This window comes from Gossypium hirsutum, chromosome A01, assembly GCF_007990345.1.
Source record: "Gossypium hirsutum isolate 1008001.06 chromosome A01, Gossypium_hirsutum_v2.1, whole genome shotgun sequence".
In the NCBI taxonomy this organism is placed as follows: Eukaryota; Viridiplantae; Streptophyta; class Magnoliopsida; order Malvales; family Malvaceae; genus Gossypium; species Gossypium hirsutum.
The window spans coordinates 37,999,329-38,004,603 of NC_053424.1; the positions used below are offsets into that span (position 1 = coordinate 37,999,329).

Below are 5,275 nucleotides of genomic sequence, written 5' to 3' on the forward strand. Positions count from 1 at the left end.
TATTCAATTCAGGCCAAAATCACATTATGGCAAAATACAAATATATCAACATGGGTAAAATTTTAAACTTTAACTTTCTTTCAAATTAGTCCTTGAAATAGCTAGATGAAGCTACAACGATCTGAAAAAGATAAAAATCATTAAAAACGGGACAAGAGTGCACTTACAATCGAGCTTCAAAGCTTGGCCAAACCCTAGCTATGGTTTCTCTTCAAAATCTTGGCTAGGAGACTAAATTGAAGAAGATGGACATATTTTTATTTAGTTAATTACTTTATTTGCCAAATTACCAATTTACCCTTAATGCATAACTTTAAAATTTCACCTACTCATGTCCATTTTTGTCCATCCTAAAGTATAATGGTCTAATTACCATTTAAGGACCTCCAATTTAAAATTTCATAGCAATTAGACACCATTAACTTATAGAACTCAAATTTTGCACCTATTGCAATTTAGTCATTCTAGTCAAATTGAGCAGTCAATCGATAAAATTTCTTAACAAAATTTTTATAAGATGATTCTATCATGATGTAGACCTTAAAAAAATAATAAAATAATATTTTTACTTCAGATTTGTGGTTCGGAAACCACTGTTCTGATTTGACCCAAAAATGGGCTGTTACAGGTATTTTACGGTCTTATTCAAAATCTAATATCACAAAGTCGACTAGGAGAATAAAGCTCATCACTTTAACTAATACGTCTTCAAGTACTCCCTTAGGTTGTACTGAAGACCTATTAGTTAATTGTAGTGTGATCTGTGTATTTTTTAGATCCTTTAACCCGAGTTTTTCATAAATAGATAAGGGCATTAAATTAATGCTAACTCTTAAATCACATAGGGCCTTACTAAAATGGATGTCCCCTATCTCTATAGGTATGGTAAAACTCCCCAGTTCTTTTCTTTTTTAGGGGATGTGTTTTGAAATAATCACACTACATGAAGCGCTTATGTTAACTTGCTTTCCTATTTTCATTTTCATATTCATATGCCTAGACATGATTTCTTTTAGGGAATTAGTATACTGAGGAACTTTCTCAATTAGGTCAATTAAAGGCAAGTTAACGTTCAACGATTTGAATAAGTTCAAACAACTTACAAATTCATAATCATCTCAACTGGTTCTTTTTCTGAATCACTACCAGTTCGACTACTTTTTTTAGTTCTGTTTCAACATCAACTTCTTAAGGATTCTCTTGAAGATCGTCAGAATACTTCTTACTTTCCTCTTGAATTAGTTTTTCTGGGCTACTCAATACTTTACCCAAACGGAGGATAATAGCTTTCACGTGCTTTATCCCTTCTCTCCGATGATTGTTCTCAGTATTGCTTGGGATTCACGTGCCAACTTGCCTTCTGATATCTCCCATCATGCTCATTAATTGGCTCATTTGATCTTCCAACTTATTCAATGTTTTCGTTGTATTAGTGCACTTCAACTACATCTATTTCACTTTTTTCCTCATTGACTGAATCTCCCCCTCGATCCGATCCAGGCATTGAAAACATACAGTATGGTCATTTGGCCTGGCCTTTTCCTAAGGTTTCTGTAAACAAGGAGGTTGATAATTAGCATTTTTAATTTGGTTAGAATTATTACCTCCGCCTTGATTTTTGCCCCATCTCAAGTTTGGGTGGTATCTCCATTCAGGATTTTAAGTATTTGAATAAGTATTTCCACCCCTATGTTCGATGTAGTTCACATCCTCGGAGGTATTATTGATGTAATGGAAGAAAGGTTTATCTCCCCTATATGATGATGCACTACTCGAGGACTGTATGCAATTAAGCCTATCCACAATCTATTGGAATCTATCATCGTCTTGGATAACTTTTACCGTAGATGGTTTTTGGTCGTACATATAGTGTTCAGTTGGCCATTGGAAAAAATTCATCACCATAGTTTCCATCAACTCATTTGCATTGTCGTATGTCCTGTTCATTAGGGTTCCTCCTGCGGCTCCATCTAATCCTGAACATTCGTATGCATCCAACTTTTTGTAAGACATTTGCAATCTCAGCCACTCAGGTAATTCATGATGTGGGCATCTTTCAATGTTTTAAAATGCTCCCAAGCTTCGTGAAAACTTTCTCCTTCTAATTGTTTAAATGTTGTGACCTCCCTCCTTAGTTGGACCGTCTTGCTGATAGGGAAGAACTTTTGTAAGAATTTCCCTGCAAGTTTATCCCATGTCATGATAGATCCTGGTGCTTGTGAATCTAACCAAGAAAAAGCATTATCAATTAAGGAGAAGGGGAATAGTCAAAGACAAATGACATCATTGGTGACCCCGTTATATTTAAAACTATCACAAAGTTGAAGGAATCGCTTTAGATGCTAATTTGGGTCTTCTGTCATTATACCTCTGAACTGCAAGATCATGGCTAGTTTTATCTTGAAATTATCAGTTGTGATAGCTAGCCTTTTGATGCTTCCTTAAACTATTTCCAAAACTGGTACCACATAATCCCTTAGGGTTATTTCGTTTCACACCATAGGTATTATTGCGAGTAGTTACAGTTGTGGTGGTGATATTTCCTATGGGTTATTTTTGTTAACTTTATCAAATAGTAGGTTATCGTATGGTAAATTGCCTAAAGCAAGTGGCAGGTTCTGCATCTACTGTTGTTACTATTGCTTTCAATGGTCCTTATGAATTATTCTCTTTGGATTAGTGGTTGGCTCTATAAGTAAAAATAAAATGTTAGTAAAAATAAAAACAAATCATATCTATAATTTAGAAATTTCCTAATTAGTCTATTAAATGCAATGACAAAAATTAATCTAGTGATGTTGCCTCCCCGACACCGGGGCCAACAACTTGAGCACCTCTAGACATATGAACATCTAGACTATGAGTCCTACAACTAAAAGATACGGAATTGAAGTGGTGTCTAAAAGTATATGGGCCAGGTTCTAATATAGTTACAATGGAATAGGTGAGTATTCCTAGGATTGTACCCAAGGGAGGCGATTACTAAATTAATTCTAACCTAAACATAAATAGATCTAATTAATACTTTAAATAAATCATATTACGATAAAATATAAATTGAAGTTTTTGGGGTTTTATAAAGAAAAAAATAAAAATAACATAAATAAAAAGAGTTTCAGAAAACTAATTTATAAACTTTATCATATATGGATATGGGTGATTAGCTCACTTTGGTGGTCATAACTAATTCCTATTTTGGGTTTCTAATCAATCAACTAGTCATTAACCTAGCATCATCTCTTGATCTTCCACTAAACTAATGAGTGGATAAGAACTACTTATCTCTCGACCTTATAGTCCAAACCGGTTTGGGGCTAAGGTGTTCATGGATAGGTCATACCAATTTTGGGTCAATTCTCACCTAAATGACTTTCTAGGGTCATTATGCCTAGGGTTTAAGTTCCTCCTCTCCTAAACAGTTGATCCACTAAGAAAACCCTACATAGTAAGTAGTTAATCACACCTCCACTCACCAATCCCCCATAAGAGGATTAGTTCCTCATGGATCTCCTAAACACAGTAAACTTGACAAATATGATATGCATCAAGAATAAATTAGCTTCTCTAAATAGCATGAATAACAAGAACTAAAAAAAATCTAAAACCTAAAAGAATGAAAAACTGAAAATAAAAAGTACAATTAAAACTTAGAATATCGAAAGTTGCCATTAACAAATGGTCTAAGAGCCTATTTATAGAGTTATGATTGTCATTGTCCTCAACCCTAGGTCAACTAACACTCTCATGTTTAACTTTTGATTGTTTAGACGAAAACGCCACTGGCTCGTAAGTATTTTTTTGTATAAGGCTAATGTCGTGACACCTTAGTGCTTGTGTCGCTACATTGAAGGTAGTATGCTCAGGTTCAAGTTAGCTTCAGGGGTGCGTCGTGACATGCCATGGCTGTGTCGCAACACCAAAGGTAATGTGCCAATTCTTGCATTTTACTCCCTATGTTGCAACCTCAAATTCCCTATGTTGCAACACAACGACTAGTAGTAAGTTCCTACACCCTTGTGTGGTCTCCTACACACTTATTAAACACGTTATCTCACCTTTAGCCCTCATTTGGCCCCTAGGGTCAAAAAAAGACTCAAAAAGTATTGAATGTAAACTAAACTATAAAAACTTGACTAAAACAGAATAAAAGTGCTTGTATTGAAGCTCCTCAAGTGTGAAAACTAGGTTAATCTGCTACACCATCTTATGACAAATCAAACTTCCTCACCCATAAGTCATTGCTTGTCCTCAAGCAAAGAAAAAAAATAACAAATTTAAAGATGACCCTTGAGTAAGTATGTAACAGCCTGGTTTTATCTAAATCAGGAAAGTAGTTTTGGAACCACAAATCCGATGTTGAATTTTTTTTAATATTATTTTATGTGTTTACAGCATGATAGTATGTATGTGTGAAAATTTTGTGAGCTAATTTTATAGTTTAATTACTCAATTCGATAGAAAAAATTAAATCGCGTAAAATGCAAAAGTTGCATTCTATTAGTTAAAGGTGTCAAATTACTTTGGTTTTTTAATATGATGACCTTAAATGGTAATTAGACCATAAAAAGTGTAAGTGGACATATATGGACAATTAATGGGGATTTTAAATGGTTTTTCATTAAGGATAATATGGTAAATTAGTTAATAAGTGATAATTAATAAAACAAAAGCAAAATTTTTCTCATTATCTTCATCATCTAGCCGAACTTAAAGAAGAAAAAGAATTCATTTTACTTATCTAGGGTTCGGTCATTTGGAAGTTAAATTGTAAGTGTTTTGAGGTCAGTTTTTGATGATTTTTACGTTTTTAATATCATTGCTTTGTATTCAAGCTAGCCCTACCTTAGATTTTGAAATTGTTAAAGGTTTTACATATTAAAATTGTTGAATGCTTGAGTAATTTGATGATTGATAATAGATTATGAAGGTAAATTGATAGATTAATAGTTTTTGTAAAGTGATTTTTGACAAAAATGTCAAATAAGGGTTAAATTAAAAAAATATGTAAATTAAGTTGTTAAAATGTGAAATAAATGAAAGTTTTGGGTTGCTAGGGACTTATATGCAATTTGGCCAAGTATAGGTTGAGTGAAATTATGTGAATTTTGTGTATTTATGAAATAGAAACTAAATTGTGAAAATGTAGAAGTTTAGGGGCTAATATGCAAATTTGCTTAAATACGTGTTAAGGACTAAATTGAAAGAATATGTGATTGAATAAGTTAATTTTTATATATTTAGACCAAGAGAAGAGGATTCCGGAATTAGATCGGGG

At 33.2% G+C, this 5,275-nt stretch overlaps 1 non-coding gene across 1 annotated transcript; it reads left to right on the top strand.

Moving 5' to 3' along the window:
- Window positions 1-2,035: 2,035 nt before the first annotated feature.
- LOC121206431 (small nucleolar RNA R71) lies at window positions 2,036-2,137 on the top strand. Its single transcript, XR_005901486.1, has one exon. It is a non-coding gene; the product is annotated as a small nucleolar RNA R71 (small nucleolar RNA).
- Window positions 2,138-5,275: the final 3,138 nt, after the last annotated feature.